Source organism: Passer domesticus, chromosome 9 (genome assembly GCF_036417665.1).
Source record: "Passer domesticus isolate bPasDom1 chromosome 9, bPasDom1.hap1, whole genome shotgun sequence".
NCBI lineage: Eukaryota > Metazoa > Chordata > Aves > Passeriformes > Passeridae > Passer > Passer domesticus.
The window spans coordinates 25,976,120-25,998,370 of record NC_087482.1 but is presented as its reverse complement, the minus strand read 5'-3'; the positions used below and the strand labels follow the sequence as shown (position 1 = coordinate 25,998,370).

The window sequence follows — 22,251 nt, the reverse complement described above, 5'->3', positions numbered from 1 at the left end:
TGAGCATCTCCAGGGACACAGCCTGGCCACCAATGTCAGTAGGTGAAAAATAAGGTTTTTTGTGAGAAATGGACCTGTGATAATGCAAAACATTTACAATCCGGGCAGTCCATTCATGCGGATGGGCGCACACTCTGGGGGTACAGCTGAGGCCATGAGGTCACAGCAGGGCCCTGGGGTCACAGCAGGCTGAGCTCACAGCAGGCCCTGAGGTCACAGAGGTGCCAGAGGTGCCAGAGCCCCGTGGTTGCACAGCAGCACAAGGAGCCAGCAGTCAGTCCCTGAGCACAACTGTTGCGGCAGCAGCAGCGGTGGCAGCAGCGGTGCTGACATTGGGACAGCGGTGTCGGGACAGCGGTGGCAGCAAGAGCTGCGGGACTGGCAGAGGGCAAGGCACCATGGCCCTTGCTCTGCGCCTCCTACTCCTGCTGCTCCTGGCCGTGGCCCTGCCTGCCAGGGCTGCCCAGGCTGCTCCGCTGCAAGCGCGGCGAGCAGGTGAGCCGGCAGCCTGGCTGCCCTTTCCCAGCACAGCGCTTCCTGCTCCCTGGGAAGCACTGGGGATGGTTTTGCCCAGGGCTTTAGGGAGGGTTTCCTCTGTGGGAGGGAGAGAGTCCCAATGGGTCCTGGGCAGCCCCCTTTCCCTTTCCTCTCCCAGAATTTTACACAGGGCAGGGAAAGAGGGTGGATTGTGGCCAGGAGCCAGCCCAGAGCTCCCCAGGCCTCTGTGCAGCTTTGGCCATGTCCATTCACATCTGGCTCGCATGGCCTTTCCTGATGCCCATTTCCTGTACCCAGCTCCCTGAGGCAGAAGGGGATAAAACGCAGCATGGAAATAGTTATGATTTCTGCTCCCTCTAGATTTGGATGGCTATATAAATTATTTGCAAGTACTGGTGAATGACACTTTAAAGATCTTGGAAAATGCTGGAGGCAAGTTCTGAATTTCTCTTTATCGGATAGAATAATCAGTGTCTATGTGGGAAGAGCACATTCATGCCACATTCCTCAAGGTTCTGTCCGGGTTGAAAGACTGAAAAATTTGCCCTGCTCCCTTCTGGAGCCCTGAGGGATCCCACAGGATCGCTGTCAGTGGGAGGAAGGAGAATTTAGCTGTCCATCTTCCTCCTGTGTGCAATGCCAGTGTGTCCTTCCATGTGCTCAGTGCAGCCACAGAGAAGAGCAGAGAGGGAAGGGGCCGGGCCCAGGGCTGTGCCCCGGGGCTGAGCCTTGTGGGCAGCCTGAAGATCTCCTGCAGTGCCACAGGAGCTCTTCTGTCCTGCCTTTCTTTGCAGCTGAACCTGCTGGTGAAGGTGGTGCAGCTTCCCAACCCACGTCCAGGACTGAGGCTCTGGGAGATGCTGAGGGTAGGTCAAGACTTTCCTCCCTGGGAGAGCTGCCAGCTCAGAGCCCAAAGCTGGGCCAGGGGGCATCGCTGCAGGTGCCAGCACAGAACCATGCACGTGTGTGCCCTCGCCCTGCACGATCCCCTCACCGCTCCTGCGGCTCAGTGGTGCCCGTGCAGATCAGCAGAGATGGCAGCAGCCTCTGTGGCTGTTGTGTTACAGGTGTGTCTGCAGGGAGGACTTTTCCAGCTCCTTTGCTGACCCCTACACAGAAGCCTGGCTCCCATGGCAGGGGTGAGTAGTGTGTCCCTGTTGACCCCACAGGCTGAGCCCTGATTTTGTGGGATCCGTTCCGAGGAAATAGAAATATTCCTCTTAAGGTCCCCTGAGAATGGAGAACAAACCCAGAAGGAACAGTAAGTCCCTGGAGGCATCCAAACACATGGAGAAGATGCCGAGTGATCTGGAATGATGCTGTGGAGGATACATTTCCCTCATGCTTCCCCTAGGACTCAGCAGCCAGGGCCTTTGGCTGCACATCTGGACACGCCGTGCCCGGCACAGCGGGAAGGGATCCATGGCAGCCTCGCTGCCCCGCTGCTGCTTTCACGCCCTGCAGGGCTGCTTCCCAGCTTGTCCTGGCTGCAGCTTTTGCCCAGCCTATGCAGGAAGGCATTTGGCATCAGCTGACAGGCAGCCCAAAATGCACCACAGGCCTTGCCCACCCTGAGGTCCCCTGCGATTTTGCAGTCTCCAGGCGGATCACTAACGGCGGGTGTTTTTATGAAAGTGGGCCCTGTGCTACCTAGGATGTTTATGTCTTTGACAAGAATTGCCTCTTGAAGATGCCACCCCTCCAGTGGGGATCAGTCTTACCTGATGAGCTGTTGTTTTTCCTTTCTCCACAAGTGGATGGAGAGGCTGTACGGAAGGCGGCGTCTCCTGAAGGAAGCAGTGGCTCCATGCCAGCCTCTGCTGCAGGAAGAGAGGCGATGCCAGGCTCAGGCCCAGGAGGTAATTGCTGTGCCTCTGGACCTGAGCCCTGCTGAGGCTTGAGCTGCCCTGTCTGCTGCCTGGCAGTGCGGGCACAGCCCAGACAAGACTGGCACAGCCCAGGGGAATTATCCCGATCAGGCTCAGGGCACTCGGGTACTGAGCAGTCCTGCTGGGGTCCCTGCATGGGAGGCAGATCCTGAAACCTAGGAGTGACTGCATTCCCATGGTGGGGAAATGACAGAGCAGGACAGGAAGGCTCCAGTGTGTCCTGAGAGGGCCTGGTTATGTCCTTTCCATTCAGGGAGGAATTTCAGGGGGAAGAGGAATAGAGGGAGAGAAGAAATTAGGAAGGGAGGGAGGGAGGGAGGGAGGGAGGGAGGGAGGGAGGGAGGGAGGGAGGGAGGGAGGGAGGGAGGGAGGGAGGGAGGGAGGGAGGGAGGGAGGGAGGGAGGGAGGGAGGGAGGGAGGGAGGGAGGGAGGGATGATTGTGGCAGTGCCTGCTGCATTTTTCACTAGTGCTTTAGCAAGAGTTTTAGCTCTGGGAGTGGGAGAGCCCAAATGCACTCCGGGCTGCTCCAGCCACCTCGCCAGGGATGTTACACAGGGCCTGCAAAGAGGATGGGGATTGGCCAGGAGCCTGCCCAGAGCTCCCGAGGCCCCTGTGCAGCTTTGGCCACATCCATTCACATCTGGCTCCCACAACCTTACCCAACCCACTTGCAGTGCCCTGTTATCTGAGGCAGAGGGGGCCACAACACACCAGGGAAATGGTTCTGATCTGTGCTCCCTTCTAGATCGGGATGGCAAATTGCATTATTTGGATGCCCTGCTGGATGATGGTTTAAGACTCTTGAAGAATGCTGGAGGCAAGTTGTCCCTGTGCCTTTCTTAACAATATCCTGACAGTGCTGCAGGTGCCAGCACAGAACCATGCACGTGTGTGCCCGCGCCCTGCACGGTCCCCTCACCGCTCCTGCGGCTCAGTGGTGCCCGTGCAGATCAGCAGAGATGGCAGAAGCTTCTGTGGCTGTTGTGTTACAGGTGTGCCTGCAGGGAGGACTTTACCAGGTCCTTTGGTGGATGTTGCACGCAAGCCCAGCTCCCATCGCAGGGGTGAGTAGTGTGTCCCTGCTGACCTCACCAGCTGAGCCCTGCTTTTGTGGGATCTGTTCCTGGGAAATGGAACTCTGTTGCTCTAAGGTCCTCCGAGGGGAAAGAACAAAGCTACAGGTCACAAGAAACCCCATGAGCCACTCAAAATCACGGGACAAATGGTGAAAGAATTACTGCAAGCCGAACAAGGTGGGTGCATTTCCCTCATGCTTCCCCTGGGATTCAGCAGCCAGGGCCTTTGGCTGCACATCTGGACATGCCGTGCCCGGCACAGCGGGAAGGGATCCATGGCAGCCTCGCTGCCCCGCTGCTGCTTTCACGCCCTGCAGGGCTGCTTCCCAGCCTGGCCTGGCTGCAGCTTCTGCCCAGCCTCTGCAGGAAGGCATTTGGCATCAGCTGACAGGCAGCCCAAACTGCACCACTGGCCTGAGATCCCCTGAAATTTCATAGTCTCCAGGATGATCACTAAGGGCGGGTGTTATCATGAAAGTGGGCCCTGGCCTACCCAGAAATTTGTGTGGATTCCTTAACCATGACTTTCACAAGTACTGCCTGCTGAAGATGCCACCTCCCCAATGGGGAACAGCCCCACCTGATGCAGCCATCCCTCTTCCTTTCTCCAGAAGTGGATGGAGAGGCTGGGCAGAAGGCGGCGTTTCCCAAAGGAAGCAGTGGTTCCGTGCCAGCCTCTGCTGTAGGACTGGAGGCGATGCCAGGCACAGGCACAGGAGGTAATTGCTGTGCCTCTGGGTCTGAGCCCTGCTAGACTTGACCTGCTGTCTCTGCTGCCTGGAAGTGAGGGCACAACCCAGGAGAATTATCCTGAGCAGGCTCAGGGCACTCGGGTACTGAGCCGTCCTGCTGGGGTCCCTCCATGGGAGACATGTCCCGAAACCTGGGAGTGACTGCATGGGGTGCCCATGGTGGGGAAAGGACAGAAAGAGAGATCAAGGCTCCAGTGTGTCCTGAGAGGGCTTGACTCTGTGCCCTTGGGCTGTGGGAGCTGTCCCAGCAGATGGAGGAAGGGTGGCTGGGAGGACAGGCAGGAGAGAGTTTGCGAGGGATACTTGCAACACTACCTACTGCAGTTCTCCCCAGAGATTAAAGGAGCATTTTCCTTGTGTGACTGAGAGAACCCCCACGGTCCCTGGGCTGCTCCAGCCACCTCTCCAGGGATGTTGCACAGGGCCTGCAAAGAGGATAGGGATTGACCATGAGCCTGCCCAGAGCTCCCCAGGCCCCTGAGCAGCTTTGGCCTTGTCCATTCACATCTGGCTCCCATGGCCTTACCCGACCTACATGCAGTGCCCAGTTCCCTGAGGCAGAAGGGGATCCCAGCACATCATGGAAATGGTTCTGATCTTTGCAAACTTCTAGGTTGGGATCAAGACATGGATTATCTGGGAAACCTGCTGGATTATGGCTTGAGACTCATGGGAAATCCTGGAGGCAAGTGCTCAATGTACCTTTCCTGAGAGAATACACAGTGAGCAGGTGGCAAGAGCTCATACATTTGCCCTTTCACTTAAGATCATCTGAAGGTTGATGGAATATGGCAAATTTGCCCTGCTCCTTTCTGGAGCCCTGAGGGATCCCACAGGATCACTGTCAGTGGGAGGAAGGAGAATTTAGCTGTCCATCTTGCTCCCGTGTACAATTCCAGTGTGTCCTTCCATGTGGCTCCATGCAGCCACAGAGAAGAGCAGAGAGGGAAGGGACGGGCCCAGGGCTGTGCCCCGGGGCTGAGCCTTGTGGGCAGCCTGAGGATCTCCTGCAGTGCCACAGGAGCTCTCCTGTCCTGCCTTTCTTTGCAGCTGAACCTGTTGGTGAAGGTGGTGCAGCTTCCCAAGCCACGTCCAGGACTGAGGCTCTGGGTGATGCTGAGGGTAGGTCAAGACTTTCCTCCCTGGGAGAGCTGCCAGCTCAGAGCCCAAAGCTGGGTCAGGGGGGCATCGCTGCAGGTGCCAGCACAGAACCATGCACGTGTGTGCCCTCGATCTGCGCGATCCCCTCACCGCTCCTGTGGCTCAGGCATGGCAGCTGTTTGGAAACGGGAGAGCCCTGACCCTGCCATGAAAGCCAAGACATTTTCTGAAACGTATCCCCATGTTTAACACACATGACATCCTGAAGATGCCGGCATCCAAATCAGGAACTCTTCCACCTAATCCAACTGTCCTTTTTCCTGTCTGAAGTGATGGACCAAACATCTGTGCAGAAGGAGGCACATCCTGGAGGAAGCATTTCCCCATGGGCAGCCCCTGCTGCAGGGAGGAAGGCGATGCCAGACACGGGCACAGGCACAGCAGGTAATTGCTGTGCCGGGCTCAGCCCTGGCTGGGGCTGTGTGGCAGCAGCTCTTCCCCCAGGGCCTGCCCTTGCCCAGCCCGACAGCAGCCAAAGCTGGAGGCGCCTTGGCTTCCAGGCCTCTGGAGCTGGTTCAGAGCCCCGGGGAAACGGGACTGGTGCAGCAACGTCCCTGGCGCTGCAGCTGCTGCGGAGCTGGCCCTGAGTGCCCAGAGGCCCAAGGCACAGGAGCAGCCCCGAGCGGGAGCCCTGCCGCCAGCCCAGGGCCAGAGCCAGCCCTGGTTCCCGACTGGGCAGGGGCTGCGCTGGGTCCTGAGAGAACGTCCTGCCCGTATCCACCGTGCTGCCAGCTCAGCAGTGCAGCACAGCACGGGCTCACACTCCCCATCGCTCCCACAGATGCAGCCGGCACCACAACACGTGTTCCTGATGCCCAGAAGGGCCTCAGAAGAGGCTTCTGTAAGGGAGCAGGCTGCTGGCTAGGATTCATGGCAGGCCTGCTTTTTTTGGACCTTATTGTCATGTTGTGCTGTGTCAGAATCTGGTATTGCTGGAAGAACAAACGGTGAGTGGACACCTTTCCCTGAATGAGCTTCTTTTGAATGTCTAATGTGGACAGGAAGCATTCCCACTGAGGCTGCAGTGGAGTTGTGGCCAGTCCATGGTTCTCCAAATAACTCTGCTGAGGGTTCTGCTGCTGCCCTGTGCTTCCTTTGGCCTCTCAATTGCTGGGCCTTGTCCTGGGGGCCCCGCTGGGGCTACAGCCAGAGCTGGCTCCCACTGAGGCTGCCTGGCCAAGAGCAGCCCCAGGGGCACGGGGCAGAGGCAGAGCAAGGTGGGGAGGAGAAAGAGCAGGGCCGAGGTTGCCCTTGAAAGGCAGAGGCGCTCTGGGGCCCGCTCCTGGCCAGGGACCCTGCCCAGAGCCGTGCCCTGCTGCCCGGGGCCTTGAGGGGCAGCTGTCCAGCTGGGCCCAGCTGTGCCAGCAGCTCCAGCTGTGCTGGGGAGCCTTGCCAGCTCTGGGCCCTGCTGTGCACCAGGGTCCCTGTGTGCCACTGGCAGCTGGGGCCTCAGCCACCTCCTCTCTGCACAGGAGCACCTCTGGAACTTCACAAGACCGGCCAAAGGCCTCAGCCATGGAGAACTGGGCCTGTCATCTTGCATCTCAGTGCCAGTGTCCATTGTCCCTTCCTCAGGTGCATTACCAGCTTATTGCTGGAAATATGCTGCCACCACCACCCAGAACAGAATCTTCTCTCCCCAAAGGGACTGACCTTGCTCTCCATCCAGGACAGGAGATGCAGCCCTCTAGCCAGGGAATGGAATGTTGAAAAAGTTGTATTTACTTCTAAAAATTTTAAATGTTTATTAAAACTTTATTAAAATTTTTACAATAAACCCTATAGGGAAAATGTTACGTCGCTGGGAGTAGAGGATTTTTTCCACCATGTGCTCATCCACACAATGGAGGTTTCACCTTTTAACACTTTTACCCTTCTTAAAGTTCAGTCCATCGACTCCTTCTTTGATGTCCAGTAGTGGAGTTTACTTCCTTACATCTCACTTGGAGGTCATGTACTGCTGTCCTAGCAAGGTGACCCTCTTAAATGTCCCAAACTCAGGTAATCCCAAGATAACAACACAACAGGGGGTAAAACATATCTATAAATGTATAAAACTTCTCTTAACATATATACATGATATTTATCCTTTAATTGTGAGAGTCAACTGTCACATTACTCATCTATCACAGGCTTGAGTCCAGCTTCAGCTCAGGTGTCTGTGTGCTACCACCAGCACTGGCGGAGCTGCTCGTCTGGGCACAGCCAGGCATGGGCAGGCAGCAGCTGGGCATGGGACTCATTCGACCAACAGCACCCTCATGTTATCTTTGTCTTTCATTTTGAAACATTTAGATATGTTTTTCCTTTGTAGCATTGAGAAACGTTTTTCACAGAATACGGACACCACATATTTGTTCCCCTTTCCTCCAATACTTCTGTATTTGACAAAGTAGTTTTATAGTCAGGGAAACTAGAATCTTCTGACACATTGGCAATAAAAAGCAAAATTGCCTTTAATTCTTAATGTTTAGTCTTACACAGCCTGGACAAGACCGGCATAACTCGGGGGAATTATCCCAAACAGGCTCAGGGCACTCGGGTTCTGAGCAGTCCTGCTGGGGTCCCTCCATGGGAGACACATCCCGAAACCTGGCAGTGACTGCATGGGGTGCCCATGGTGGGGAAAGGACAGAGTGGGAGAGCAAGGCTCCAGTGTGTCGAGACAGGGCCCAACCCTGTCTCCTGGGGCTGGGGGAGCTGTCACGGGGCAGGGAGGGCCAGGGCTGGCAGGGGCTGCTCAGGGATGGCTTTGGCCCGTGTCCCTGGCAGCAGCCACTGCCCAAGCAGCTGCGCTGCCCCCGGGCTCTCCTCCCGGCCTGCTGGGCTTTGTTGGCTGGCACAGACTGTGCCAAGGGCCGGCAAGGTGCCTGCAGGCCCCAGCTCTGGGGGAAACAGAGAACGTCCTGCCCGTATCCACCATGCTGCCAGCTCAGCAGTGCAGCACAGCACGGGCTCACTCTCCCTATGGATCTTGCAGAGGTTCAAAGCAAGACAGGAACACATGCCCTGATTCCACTTTGATGAATCCCAATGATTTTCTCCTTGCAGGACTGGCACAAGCAGTGCATGATAGGTATAGCAGAGCCTCTGTTCACTGTGTCTCTTGCCATGGCCTCTTTCACAGTTGTATCTTTCTCCCTTCATATGTCCTGACAAACACCTGAGGGAGAACTGGACCTCTAATCGCATGGCACATCTCCATGCCCATGCCCGATGTCCCTGTGCCAGCTGCTTTAACAGCTTGTTGCTGTGCAGATGCTGCCTCCAGCCAGACAAGGTCCTCTCCCCCTGAAGGCACTGGCCCTGCTCTCTGGCCCCTACTGAAGGTGGGCAGGGCTTGGCCCAGCTCTTCTCTTGCAATACAGAGATGGAGCTGTCACCCCAGTGTGCGGGTGGCAGCAGCAGCAAAGCCCAGCCAGGATCAGCACTGGTTGAGCTCCGTGCCCAGGGGCAGCTGGGGATGGCCACGGTGTGGGCAGGCAGGAGCCAGGCAGGGGCTGCTGTGACCAGTGGCGGGGCCCCGGGGAGGATGGGGCAGCCCATGCTGAGCGTCCCTGGGCTGAGGGACATTTCCTTCCCTGCGACCATCTGGGCCTGGACCTCCTCCAGTGGCATGCCCAGGAAAAGAGGGAAGCCATCAAGAGCCTGTGAGTTACGCAGGGATGGGCTGCAGCTTCCTCCCTCCTTGGTTAGCGGGCGGATTAAAAGAGGCCTCTAGGGTTTGTGGCAAACAGCAGTGGGCAAACAGGGCCGTGGCATGTCTCTGAGGGACAATTCACGAGGCAGTGTGCACAGGCAGGGCAAGCAGGCAGGGTTGCAGGTTTTCTTGCTTGGGAGGTTTACCGTGTCTTGTTTGCAGTGTTTCTGTTGGTTGCTTGGTTTTGGGGTTTCTGGGAGTAGTGGTTTTTACGCAATCGAAAACTGCAGTTAGTACAAGTGCATGTAACTAGATGGAACCCTCCAAAAAGGATGTGTCTGTCCTGGCCCATTCCTGTGCAGAGTGTTTGAGCTCAGCAGTGGTTTCAGGGGGCAGTGCGGAGAAAAGCTGCCTGTGGTGTGAACAGGTGAATGATGTCCTTTCACTGGTGGCCGAGCTTAGGGAGGAAGTTTAAAGACTAAGGAGTATCAGGGAAAGTGAAAGGGAAATAGATTGGTGGAGTTCAGCCCTTCCATCCTTACGGGAGGCCCAGCAAGAGTCACAGGACTCCTATGCTGCACACTGTCAGGCAAGAGAAGGACACCTGGTAGATGAAGGGGAGTGGAAATGGTCCCTGCATGGGGAGGTTATGATAAAAATTCCTCCCGACCCCCGTCCCCTAGCCAGGGGCCACTTCAGAATAGGTATGAGCCCCTGGATCTAGAGAGTCAGCCAAATGATTAAGAAGAAAATTATCTGCCCAGAAAATCTCCCAGTTATGATTAATCTGTAACATGGATTGCCACCTCTAACATCAAAAAGGAAAGAAAGGTAATCGTGGTGGGTGATTCCCTTCTGAGGGGAACAGAGGGCCCCATGTCAACCGGGCCCACCCCACAGAGAGCTCTGCTGCCTCCCTGGGGCCCAGGTGCAGGATATTCCTCAGGGACTTCCTGGGCTCATTCAGTCCTCTGATTATTATCCACTGCTGAAACTCCAGGCTGGCAGTGATGAGATTGAGGAGTGTCAGGACCATTGAAAGGGACTTTAGGGCACAGGGACAAGTGGTTGATAGGACAGGGACACAGGTAGTCTTTTCCTCAGTCCCTTTGCTGGCTGAGAAAAATGGTGAAAGCAATAGGAGAGCTCGTATCATCAACAAGTGGCTCAAGGGCTGGTGCATTGGCAGAATTTTGGATTCTTTGATCATGCTGCAGCTTCTATGGCACCTGGCCTGCTGGAACCAGATGGGCTCCATCTCTCTGTTAATGGCAGAAGGTTTTTAGCTGATGAGCTTGCAGAACTTGTTGAGAGGGCTTTAAACTAGGTTTGAAGAGGGAACGGGATGCAGCTGGGCTGTCTGGAAGCAGGCCCAAGGCTGGTAAGCCTGAGTTAGGGATGAAATCAGCAGCCCAGCTGAGGTGCATGGATACCAGTGCACACAGCATGGGTAACAAACAGCAAGAGCTGGAGGCCATGGTCCAGCAGCAGAGCTGTGATGTCATTGCCATCACAGAAACGTGGTGGGATGCCTCACATGGCTGGAGCACTACACTGGATGGCTACAAGCTCTTCAGGAGAGACAGGAAAGGGAGAAGAGGTGGAGGCGTGGCTCTTTATATTAGGGAGGCTTTGGACACCATGGATATTGAAACTAATGATGATGAGGTGGAATGCCTATGGGTGAGAATGAGGGGGAAGGCCAACAAGGCTGACATCCTACTGGGAGTCTGTTATCATCCACCCAACCTGGAAGAAGTGGTGGACAACTCATTCTATAAACAGCTAGAGGATGTTTCAGGATCACCAGCCCTTCTTCTTGTAGGCGACTTCAACTTGCCAGACATCTGCTGGGAACTTAATACAGCAGAAAAAAAGCAGCACAGGAAATTTGTAGAGTGTGTGGAGGACAACTGTTGGTTGCAGCTGGTGGGTGAGCCCAGCAGGGGAGGGACTATGTTAGATCTGCTCTTTGCAGATAGAGGTGGGCTGGGGGGACGTATGGTGGCTGGAGGCTGCTTGGGGCACAGTGATCATGAAATGGTGGAATTTGTTGCATTGCAAGCTGATCTGTAGTCAGCATTAATCAAGTTCTAAGAAGCAGTCCAGCTCAGCTCCATGAACTAGCCTCTGTGTTTGACTGACAGAAGCTCACATCCAATGGGAACTCTCCTAGGATGCAGACATTGTCTTGGTTCAGAGCCTGGGGGCACACAGATAGACCAATGAGCTGTGTCGGCCCAGGAGATTTGAATGGGCTATAAAAGAACACTCCTGATAATAAACAAGGCTGTTTTTCTGAGGAAACATGAGGGGTCTGTTGTGTGTTATGTCTCAGACAGGGGAACACCAATGTATCAAGAATTCTTGGTATTTTGTGAAAACAGGAGGAACATCAAGAAGACTTGTACACATGAATTCCAGAGGCCAGACTTTGGCCTGTTTAGGAGACTTCTTCAGAGAGTTCCTTGGCAAGCAGCCCTTAAAAACAAAGGAGTCCAGGAAGGGTGGGCATGCTTCAAAACAGAGATCTTGAGGGCACAGGAACAGTCTGTCCCTGGCTGCCGAAAGATGAGCCAATGAGGCAAACACCCAGCCTGGATGGGCAAGGAGGTTTTGGAGGAATTTAGGAATAAAAAGAGGACGTATCATCTTTGGAAGGAGGGTCAAGTCTCTCAGGAAGTATTTAGAGGAGCTGCTAGAGCATGTAGGAAAAAAAAAATTAGGGAGGCCAAAGCTCAGTTTGAACTGAAAATGGTGACTTCTGTAAAGGATAATAAAAAAAATGTATTTACAAATATATCAATGGGAAAAGGAAGGGTAAGACCAACCTTTGTTCTTTATTAGATGTGGGAGGGAACTTAGCAACTGCCCATGAGGACAAAGAAGAGGCGCTGAACACCTTCTTTGCCTCAGTCTTTAGTAGGAAGACGACTTGTCCTCAGGACAAGTGTCCTGCTGGGCTGGTAGATGGTGTCAGGGAGCAGAATGGGCCCCCTGTTAGCCAAGAGGAGGCAGTCAGAGAACTGCTGAGCTGCTTGGATGTTCCTAAATGTATGGGGCCAGATGGGATCCACCCCAGGGTGATGAGGGAACTGGCAGATGAGCTGCTGAAGCCGCTCTCCATCATTTATCAGCAGTCCTGGCTCACTGGTGAGGTTCCAGGTGACTGGAAGCTGCCCAATGTGACGCCCATGTAGAACAAGGGTGGTAAGGAGGATCCTGGTAATTATAGGCCAGTCAGTCTGAGCTCAGTACCCAGTAAGGTGATGGAACAGTTTATACTGAGTGCCATCACGCAGCACTTACAGGATGGCCAGGGTAGCAGACCCAGCCAGCAGGGGTTTAGGAGGGGTAGGTCGTGTCCGACCAACCTGATCTCCTTTCATGAGCAAGTGACCTGCCTGATGGATGCAGGAAAGGCTGTGGATGTGTCTATTTGGACTGCAGAAAGGCCTTTGCACTGTCTTCCACAGCTCACTCCTGGAAAAGCTGCAGCCCAGGGCTGGGAGAGGAACACTCTTTGCTGGGCTCAGAACTGGCTGGATGGCTGGCCCAGAGAGGGGTGCTGAACGGTGCTGCACCCAGCTGGCAGCCAGTCACCAGAGGTGTCCCTGCGGGCTCTGTGCTGGGGCCAGCTCTGCTCAATGCTTTTATTGACAACATGGATGAGGGGATTGAGTCTTTCATTAGCAAATCTGCAGACAACACTAAGCTGGGAGAGTGTGTTGATCTGTCGGAAGGTAGGAGGGCTCTGCAGGGAGACCTGGAATGGTTGGAGGCATGGGCAGAGTCCAGTGGGATGAAGCTCAGTAGGTGCAAGTGCCCAGTCCTGCACTTTGGCCACAAGAAGCACCTGCAGTGTTCTAGGCTGGGGATAGTGTGGCTGGACAGTGGCCAGGCAGAAAGGCACCTGGGGGCACTGGTCACAGCCAGCTGAACATGAGCCAGCAGTGTGGCCTGGTGGCCAAGGAGGCCAATGGCTCCTGGCCTGTGTCAGGAAGAGCGTGGCCAGCAGGAGTAGGGAGGTCATTCTGTCCCTGTTCTTGGCACTGGTGAGGCCGCACCTCGAGTGCTGTGTCCAGTTCTGGGCCATCAGTTTGGGAAGGACATTGAGTCGCTCGAGCACATCCAGAGGGGGCAACGAGGATGGTGAGGGGCTGGGAGCACAAGCCCTGGTGAGGAATGACTGAGGGAGCTGGGGGTGTTTACCCTGGAGAAAAGGAGACTCCGAGGTGACCTTATCACTCCACAGCTCCCTGAAGGGTAGTTGTAGTCAGGTGGGGATGGTTTCTTTCTCCAGGCAGCGCTGACAGAACCAGAGGACACAGTCTCAAGCTGCATCAAGGGAAATGTCGGTTGGATATTAGGAAAATATTTTTCACAGAAAGAGTGATAAAGTTCTGGAATGGCCTGCCATGGGAGGTGGTGGAGTCACCATCCCTGGATGTGTTTAAAAAAAGACTGAATGTGGCACTGGGTGCCATGGTTTAGTTGTGGTGTTGGGACATGGGTTGGACTGGATGATCTTAAAGGTCTCTTCCAACCTGGTCATTCTGTGAATTCTGAGCATCTCCAGGGACACAGCCTGGCCACCAATGTCAGCAGGTGAAAAATAAGGTTTCACTGAGGAATGGCCCTTTGATGAAGCAAAACATTTACAATCAGGGCAGTCCATTCATAGAGATGGGGGCACACTCTGGGGGTACAGCTGAGGCCATGAGCTCACAGCAGGGCTCTGGGGTCACAGCAGGCTGAGCTCACCGCAGGCCCTGAGGTCACAGAGGTGCCAGAGGTGCCAGAGCCCCGTGGTTGCACAGCAGCACAAGGAGCCAGCAGTCAGTCCCTGAGCACAACTGTTGCAGCAGCAGCGGCGGTGGCAGCAGCGGTGCTGACGTTGGGACAGCGGTGTCGGGACAGCGGTGGCAGCAAGAGCTGTGGGACTGGCAGAGGGCAAGGCACCATGGCCCTTGCTCTGCGCCTCCTACTCCTGCTGCTCCTGGCCGTGGCCCTGCCTGCCAGGGCTGCCCAGGCTGCTCCACTGCAAGTGCGGGGAGCAGGTGAGCCGGCAGCCTGGCTGCCCTTTCCCGGGACAGCGCTCCCTGCTCCCTGGGAAGCACTGGGGATGGTTTTGCCCAGTGCTTTGGGGAGGGTTTCTTCTGTGGTAGGGTGACAGCACCCACGGGCCCTGGGCTGCTCCAGCCACCCCTCTAGGGATGTTGCAAAGGGCCTGCAAAGAGGCTGGAGAGTGACCAGAGCCAGCCGCTGTGCAGTTTTGGCCTTGTCTATTCACATCTGTCCCCCACGGCCTTACCCAGCCGCCCTCCAGTGCCCAGTTCCCTAAGGCAGAAGGGGATCCCAGCACACATTGGATATGGTTCTGGTCTGTGTTCCATTCCAGATGTGGATCGTGACGTGGATTATTTGGAAATGCTGGTGAATGATGATTTGAAAACCAGGCCAGATGCTGGAGGCAAGTCCTCAATGTACCTTTCCTGACAGAATAATAGTGTCAATCCAGCAAGAGATTACTTGTAACATTTCCCATAAGTTCCTCTGAAGGTTGATGTATTCAGCAAACCTTGCCCTTCTGGAGCCCTGAGGGATCCCACAGGATCACTGTCAGTGGGAGGAAGGAGCATTTAGCTGTCCATCTTCCTCCCGTGTGCAATGCCAGTGTGTCCTTCCATGTGCTCTGTGCAGCCACAGAGAAGAGAAGAGCAGAGAGGGAAGGGGCCGGGCCCAGGGCTGTGCCCCGGGGCTGAGCCTTGTGGGCAGCCTGAGGATCTCCTGCAGTGCCACAGCAGCTCTTCTGTCCTGCCTTTCTTTGCAGCTGAACCTGCTGGTGAAGGTGGTGCAGCTTCCCAACCCACGTCCAGGACTGAGTCTCTGGGAGATGCTGAGGGTAGGTCAAGGCCTTTCCCCTGGGAGAGCTGCCAGCTCAGAGCCCAAAGCTGGGCCAGGGGGGCATCGCTGCAGGTGCCAGCACAGAACCATGCACGTGTGTGCCCTCGCCCTGCGTGATCCCCTCACCGCTCCTGCGGTTCAGTGGTGCCCGTGCAGATCAGCAGAGATGGCAGAAGCTTCTGTGGCTAGAGCCCTGGTTTTGTGAAATCGACTGGGAAATGGAACTATGTTGCTCTAAATTTCTCTGACAGGGAATTACCCAGCTACAGGTCACAAGAAACCCCATGAGCCATCCATAGTCAAGATGCCAGTACTGAAGGAAATGCAGCAGGCAGGACAAGGTGGGTGCATTTCCTTCTGCCTTCCCCTGGGACTCAGCAGCCGGGGCCTTTGGCTGCACATCTGGACACGCCGTGCCCGGCACAGTGGGAAGGGATCCTTGGCAGCCTCGCTGCCCCGCTGCTGCTTTCACGCCCTGCAGGGCTGCTTCCCAGCCTGGCCTGGCTGCAGCTTGTGCCCAGCCTCTGCAGGAAGGCATTTGGCATCAGCTGACAGGCAGCCCAAACTGCACCATGGGCCTGAGATTCCCTGCAATTTCTTGGTCTCTTGGGAGATCAGGAAGGGAACCTGTTTGGAGAAAGGAGGGCCCTGGTTCAGCATGAAGAGTCTGGCCATCTCCCGGAGCCTAACCCTTTGAAAAGCATTCCCTGTTGAAGATGCCACCTCCCCAGTAGGGAACAGCTCTATCTGATCCAGCTGTCCATTTCCTTTAACAAGCGATGGACCAAAAAGCTGTACTGAAGGTGGCATTTCCCGGGCTAAGTGGCGGCTCATTGGAAGGCCCTGCAGGAAGGAAGGCGATGCCAGACACGGGCACAGGCACAGCAGGTAATTGCTGTGCCAGGCTCAGCCCTGGCCGGGGCTGTGTGGCAGCAGCTCTTCCCCCAGGGCCTGCCCTTGCCCGGCCCGGCAGCAGCCAAAGCTGGAGGCGCCTCGGCTTCCAGGCCTCTGGAGCTCGTTCAGAGCCCCGGGGAAATGGGACTGGTGCAGCAACGTCCCTGGCGCTGCAGCTTCTGCGGAGCTGGCCCTGAGTGCCCAGAGGCCCAAGGCACAGGAGCAGCCCCGAGCGGGAGCCCTGCCACCAGCCCAGGGCCAGAGCCAGCCCTGGCTCCCGACTGGGCAGGGGCTGCGCTGGCTCCTGACAGGGCCTGAGCCTGTCCCCTGGGGCTGGGGGAGCTGTCACGGGGCAGGGAGTGGTGAAATGAGTGACACCTGTGGCATGGCCACCTGTAGTTTTTCTCAGGCCTTTAGGGAGGGTTTCTGCAGTGGAAATGAGAGAGTCTTGCAAGGCCCTGGGGTGTTCCCCCACCTTTCCAGGGATGTTTCCCAGGGCCTGAAAAGAGTCTGGAGTGTGACCAGGAGCCAGCCCAGAGCTCCCCAGGCTGCTGTGCATCTTTGGCTTTATCCATTCACATCCGACTCCCACAAACTTACCTGACCCCCTTGCAGTGCCCAGTTCCCTGAGGCAGAAGGGGACTCCAGCGCACCATGGAAATGGTTCTTATCTCTGCTCCCTTCTAGATGAGGTGTCTGGGAAGACTTCTCCATTAGCTTGGCTGCATAAAGTGTTGGTCCTATCTGAGCCCCTCTCAGGTATGTTCTCAGTGTGCCACCAAGGAATAATTGCTGACAACCTGGCAGGAATCAGGTGACAGAAGCTTCTGTGGCTGTTGTGTTACAGGTGTGCCTGCAGGGAGGATTTCTCCAGCTCCTTTGGTGATTTCTACACAGAAGCCTGGCTCCCATCGCAGGGGTGAGTGGTGTGTCCCTGCTGACCCCACAGGCTGAGCCCTGCTTTTGTGGGATCCATTCCTGGGAAACGAAACTCTATTGCTCTAAGGTCCTCCGAGGGGAAAGAACAAAGGCAAAGGACACCAGAAAGCCCATGAGCCATCCAAAAACATGAGGCAAATGCTGAAAGAATTCCTGCAGGCAGGACAAGGTGGGTGCATTTCCCTTATGCTTCCCCTGGGACTCAGCAGCCGGGGGCTTTGGCTGCACATCTGGACACGCCGTGCCCGGCACAGCGGGAAGGGATCCATGGCAGCCTCGCTGCCCCGCTGCTGCTGCTGCTGCTTTCACGCCCTGCAGGGCTGTTTCCCAGCCTGGCCTGGCTGCAGCTTGTGCCCAGCCTCTGCAGGAAGGCATTTGGCATCAGCTGACAGGCAGCCCTAACTGCACCATGGGCCATGCCCACCCTGAGATCCCCTGTAATTTCCCGGTGTTCAGGCAGATCAGAAGGGGCAGCTGTTTGAAGAAGTCAGGGCCCTGGCCTACCCAAATAGTTTATATGATTTCCTGTTCCATATCAAAGTGCTTGGCAAGCATTCCCTCCTGAAGATGCCCCCTCCCGTCTCTTTATTGATTTCATGTGGTCCAGCTGTACACTTTTCTTTCTCCAGAGAAGGACAAAAAAGCTGTGCGGAAGGCGGCGTTTCCCAGAGGAAGCAGTGGCTCCGTGCCAGCCTCTGCTGCAGGAAGGGAGGCGATGCCAGGCACAGGCCCAGGAGGTAATTGCTGTGCCTCTGGGCCTGAGCCCTGCTGAGACTTGAGCTGCCCTCTCTGCTGTCTGGCAGTGCGGGCACTGCCCGGACAAGACTGGCACAGCCCAGGGGAATTATCCCGAGCAGGCTCAGGGCACTTGGGTACTGAGCAGTCCTGCTGGGGTCCCTCCATGGGAGACACTTCCTGAAACCTGGCAGTGACTGCATGGGGTGCCCATGGTGGGGAAAGGGGAGAGGGGGAGAGCAAGGCTCCAGTGTGTCCTGAGAGGGCCTGGCTATGTGCCCTTGGGCTGGGGGAGCTGTGCCAAGAGAGGGAGGGAGGGAGGGAGGGAGGGACTGCAGGGGGGAAGGAGGTAGGAGTGGTTCTGGCACTACATACTGCAGTTATCCCCAGGAATTTAGGGAAGTCTCCCTTGGTGAGGAGGGAGAGAGCCCCAGGGCCCTGGGCTGCTCCAGCTGCCCCTCTAGGGATGTTGCACAAGGCCTAGAGGGGGCAAAGATTGTAAAGGGTGTGGAGATTAACCAGGAGTCAGCCCAGAGCTCCCCAGGTCCCTGTGCAGCTTTGGCCATGGCCACTCACATCTGACTCCCACGACCTTACCCGACCCCCTTGCAGTGCCCAGTTCCCAAAGGCCAAAGGGGAACCCAGCAGAGCATGGAAGCAGTTCCGTTTTATGCTCCCTTCTAGACTGGGATGGTGACATGGATTCCATGCTTGTCTTTCTGGATGAGAGTTTGAAGACCTCGGCAGATGGTGGAGGCAAGTTCGCAAAGTCCCTTTTTACTTAGAGAATAATCAGTGTCAGTGTGGCAAAAGGTCACACTTGTCCCACTTTCCTTAAGAGTAGGAAGGTTGTTGAATTCTGGAAGCCTTGCCCTGCTCCCATCTGGAGCCCTGAAGGATCCCACAGGATTGCTGTCAGTGGGAGGAAGGAGCATTTAGCTGTCCATCTTCCTCCCATGTGCAATGCCAGTGTGTCCTTCCATGTGCTCTGTGCAGCCAGGGAGAAGGGCAGAGAGGGAAGGGGTTGGGCCCAGGGCTGTGCCCCAGGGCTGAGCCTTTGGCAGCTCCTTTGCCAGCCCCAGGGAGCCTGAGCTGCTCCTGCTGCCACTGCCAAGCCCTGGCCCTGCCCGGGGCTGGCTTTAGAGCTGCTGGCAGCTCCAGGGAGTCCTTTCTGCCCCGACTGCCCTGCAAGGGGCTCCTTCTATGCCAGTGTGGGGCCACTGCAGGCACGAGGTCCCCCTGCCCCTGCTCCTGACTGGAAGGCAGAGCTGAGGGAGTGCCTTGGAGGGCACCAAACACTCAGGTGCACTCACTGCCACTTGGGCCTGAAGGAGAATCTTCAGCAGGGTCAATGGAGCTGTTCTGTCCTGCCTTTCTTTGCAGCTAACCCGGTTGGTGAAAGTGATCTGGCTTCCCAACCCACGTTCAGGAATGAGCCTCTGGGAGATGCTGAGGGTAGGTCAAGGCCTTTCCCCTGGAAGAGCTGCCAGCTCAGAGCCCAAAGCTGGGCCAGGGAGGCAGCGCTGCAGGTGCCAGCACAGAACCATGCACGTGTGTGCCCTCGCCCTGCGCGATCCCCTCACCGCTTCTGCGGCTCAGTGGTGCCTGTGCAGATCAGCAGAGATGGCAGAAGCTTCTGTGGCTGTTGTGTTCCAGGTGTGTCTGCAGGGAGGACTTTACCAGGTCCATTGGTGGATGTTGCACGCAGGCCCAGCTCCCGTCGCAGGGGTGAGTAGTGTCTGCCTGATGACCCCACAGGCTGAGCCCTGCTGTTGTGGGATCCATTCCTGGGAAATGGAAATATTTCTCTTAAGGTCCCCTGAGAATGGAGAAGAAACTTAGAGGAGACACTAAGTCCCAGGAGGCATCCAAGCACATGGAGAATATGATGAGTGATCTGGAGAGACGTGGTGGGTGCATTTCCCTCATGCTTCCCCTGGGACTCAGCAGCCGGGGGCTTTGGCTGCACATCTGGACACGCCGTGCCCGGCACAGCGGGAAGGGATCCATGGCAGCCTCGCTGCCCCGCTGCTGCTTTCACGCCCTGCGGGGCTGCTTCCCAGCCTGGCCTGGCTGCAGCTTCTGCCCAGCCCCTGCAGGAAGGCATTTGGCATCAGCTGACAGGCAGCCCAAACTGCACCATAGGCCTGAGATCCCCTGTGATTTCCCAGTCTCTGGGTAGATGCAGAGAGGCAGCTCTTTGCAGGAGGGAGGGCCCTGGAGCAACTCCAAAACGCTGGGCATTTTCCTTGTCCTTATCCATGTCTTTGGCTAGTATTGCCTGCAGCAGAAAGGCACAGCACAGAGGAATTACAGTGTGCAGGCTCAGGGGTTCGGGTACTGAGCAGTCCTGTGCCAAGGGGTGGCAAGGAGCCTGCAGGCCCCAGCTCTGGAGGAAGCAGGGAGTCAGAACGTCCTGCCCGTATCCACCGTGCTGCCAGCTCAGCAGTGCAGCTCAGCACAGGCTCATGCTCCCCATTGCTCCCACAGATGCAGCCGGCCCCACAACACGTGCTGACAACATCTGGGAAAGCACGAGAAGAGTTTTCTGCTGGGGAACACCATGTTTGAAGAAGATGATGGCCATTGTGGCTGGTGCTGCACTTTGCCTGATGATGTGCTGTGCCGCAATCTGGTATTGCTGGAAGAGAAACTGGTGAGTGTTGTGCTGATCTCTAGCTCAAACAGCTTCCTTTAAAGGCTGCTCATAGTCAGGGAACATTCCCAGAGAGCCTGGGGTGGAGTTGTTGCCAGTCCTTGGTTCTCCAAATAACTCTGCTGAGGGTTCTGCTGCTGCCCAGTGCTTCCATTGGCCTCTCAATTGCTGGGCCTTGTCCAGGGGCCCTGCTGGGGCTGCAGCCAGTGCTGGCTCCCACTGAGGCTGCCTGGCCAAGAGCAGCCCCAGGGGCACGGGGCAGAGGCAGAGGGAGGTGGGGAGGAGAAAGAGCAGGGCCGAGGTTGCCCTTGAAAGGCAGAGGCGCTCTGGGGCCCGCTCCTGGCCAGGGACCCTGCCCAGAGCCGTGCCCTGCTGCCCGGGGCCTTGAGGGGCAGCTGTCCAGCTGGGCCCAGCTGTGCCAGCAGCTCCAGCCGTGCTGGGGAGCCTTGCCAGCTCTGGGCCCTGCTGTGCACCAGGCTCCCTGTGTGCCACTGGCAGCTGGGGCCTCAGCCACCTCCTCTCTCTGCACAGGCGTCTCATTGAAGAAAAACTGAAAGCTGCTGGCTGGACACAAGATCTCTACTGCTGGAAGAGCAACAGCAGCTTGTCTGATTCGGACGAGTTTTCATTTTACCACTTCCCAGCTCTACGGTGATTTGAGGCCCCCTCCTTCCAGGGCTGAATGTGAAAGCCCCCAGGAAAGGCTGTGGGAAGTTCTCAAGTGAATATTGACTGAGAGCTTCCAAAATCATCTTCCAAATTTTAAAAATAGTTTTAGAATCCTGTTAAGGCAACCTTATTTTCTATTCGCTTTTCATTTTTAGAAATATTTAGAAATATTTCTTGTAGAGACAAATCCCCAGTATTTCTTCCCCGCTTCCACAGTAGTGTTTTTGAAAGTAGTGTTACAGTTCTGGAAAGTTTTTTTGCACTTATACAATAAAAATAAAATAAAATGGCATTTCAGTGGTAATCTTTACTCTGCAAAGAACTAAGACACCCTAAGACACCCAGCCTGCTGCAGAGGCAAAGATCTTTTCCCACGGGAACTTTGTACCTAGTCACAACCAAGTCACGAAAAACCTTTTCCCAGATATTTCCTGGGATTCTTGACCAGCTTACCTCTTAGTCTTCAGAGGCAAACTTTGAGCACAGTGGGAATCTCTTCAAGTCACCATCTTTGTTTGCTTCTGCAAGAACTGCCTCAGTTCCAGAGCAGGGGCTTCTCTCAGCTTCCAGCTGCCCCCAGGCTCTCCTCCCGGCCTGCTGGGCTTTGTTGGCTGGCACAGCCTGTGCCAAGGGCCGGCAAGGTGCCTGCAGGCCCCAGCTCTGGGGGAAACAGAGGACGTCCTGCCCGTATCCACCGTGCTGCCAGCTCAGCAGTGCAGCACAGCACGGGCTCACGCTCCCCATCACTCCCACAGATGCAGCCGGCACCACAACACGTCTTCCCCATGCCCAGAAGGGAATTGGTTTCTGCCAGGGAACACACAGCTGGCTGGAGTTAATGACAAGCTTGGCTTTTCTATGGCATGCAGGGGATTGGGGGACCCCTGTAAGGATGGCACTTGGCCGGGGTCCCTCATGAGGCACACGAGCTGGACTGGGGTTTTGTAGGTGTTGGGTTTTGCAGGAAGGCATGCAGGGCTTTGTGTCCTTTGTAAGTGGTGCATGTGGCTGGGGTTCCTCGTGAGGTTCTTAGGGGATTTGAGATCTCCTCTGAAATGAATGGGGCAGGAGATCTTTCTCCTTTTTAATGCCTTTATTAAAAAGAATCAGCTCAGGTGGGGAGAAATCAAAGGGTCGTGCCCACACCGCCGGTGCTCCCAGGAGTGGCCCAGAGAAGGAGGATGATGCAGCTGTGTCCGCTGGTCTGCAGGCAGAGCTGGGGATTCTGTCCTCACCAGAGATTAGGAGATTCCGCCTTTTCGGTCCAACACCTCGGGTCCTCTCTCTAGTCAACACCCTTTCAGGTTAGGGTGAGAAACAAAAAGGATCAAGCAGGCACTGGACTATGCTCCCATCCTTACACCTCACCTAGGTCCCCTAGTTCTATGTTGGCTCGTTATTTTTAGGGGTTTTCCTGGAAAACTGCAAAATTTG

At 56.0% G+C, this 22,251-nt stretch overlaps 2 long non-coding RNA genes across 3 annotated transcripts; both read left to right on the top strand.

Annotated features, from left to right (window-relative positions):
• The first annotated feature begins 15,175 nt into the window (after window positions 1-15,175).
• On the top strand, window positions 15,176-16,926 carry LOC135307291 (uncharacterized). Of its 2 annotated transcripts, XR_010367996.1 has the most exons (4): window positions 15,176-15,265; window positions 16,506-16,577; window positions 16,666-16,737; window positions 16,825-16,926. It is a non-coding gene; the product is annotated as an uncharacterized LOC135307291 (long non-coding RNA). The 2 variants fall into 2 exon arrangements; XR_010367995.1 differs by lacking the exon at window positions 15,176-15,265 and having other exon boundaries at window positions 16,187-16,577.
• A 2,386-nt stretch (window positions 16,927-19,312) lies between these two features.
• On the top strand, window positions 19,313-21,018 carry LOC135307426 (uncharacterized). The gene is made up of 3 exons (XR_010368145.1): window positions 19,313-19,402; window positions 19,983-20,148; window positions 20,680-21,018. It is a non-coding gene; the product is annotated as an uncharacterized LOC135307426 (long non-coding RNA).
• Window positions 21,019-22,251: the final 1,233 nt, after the last annotated feature.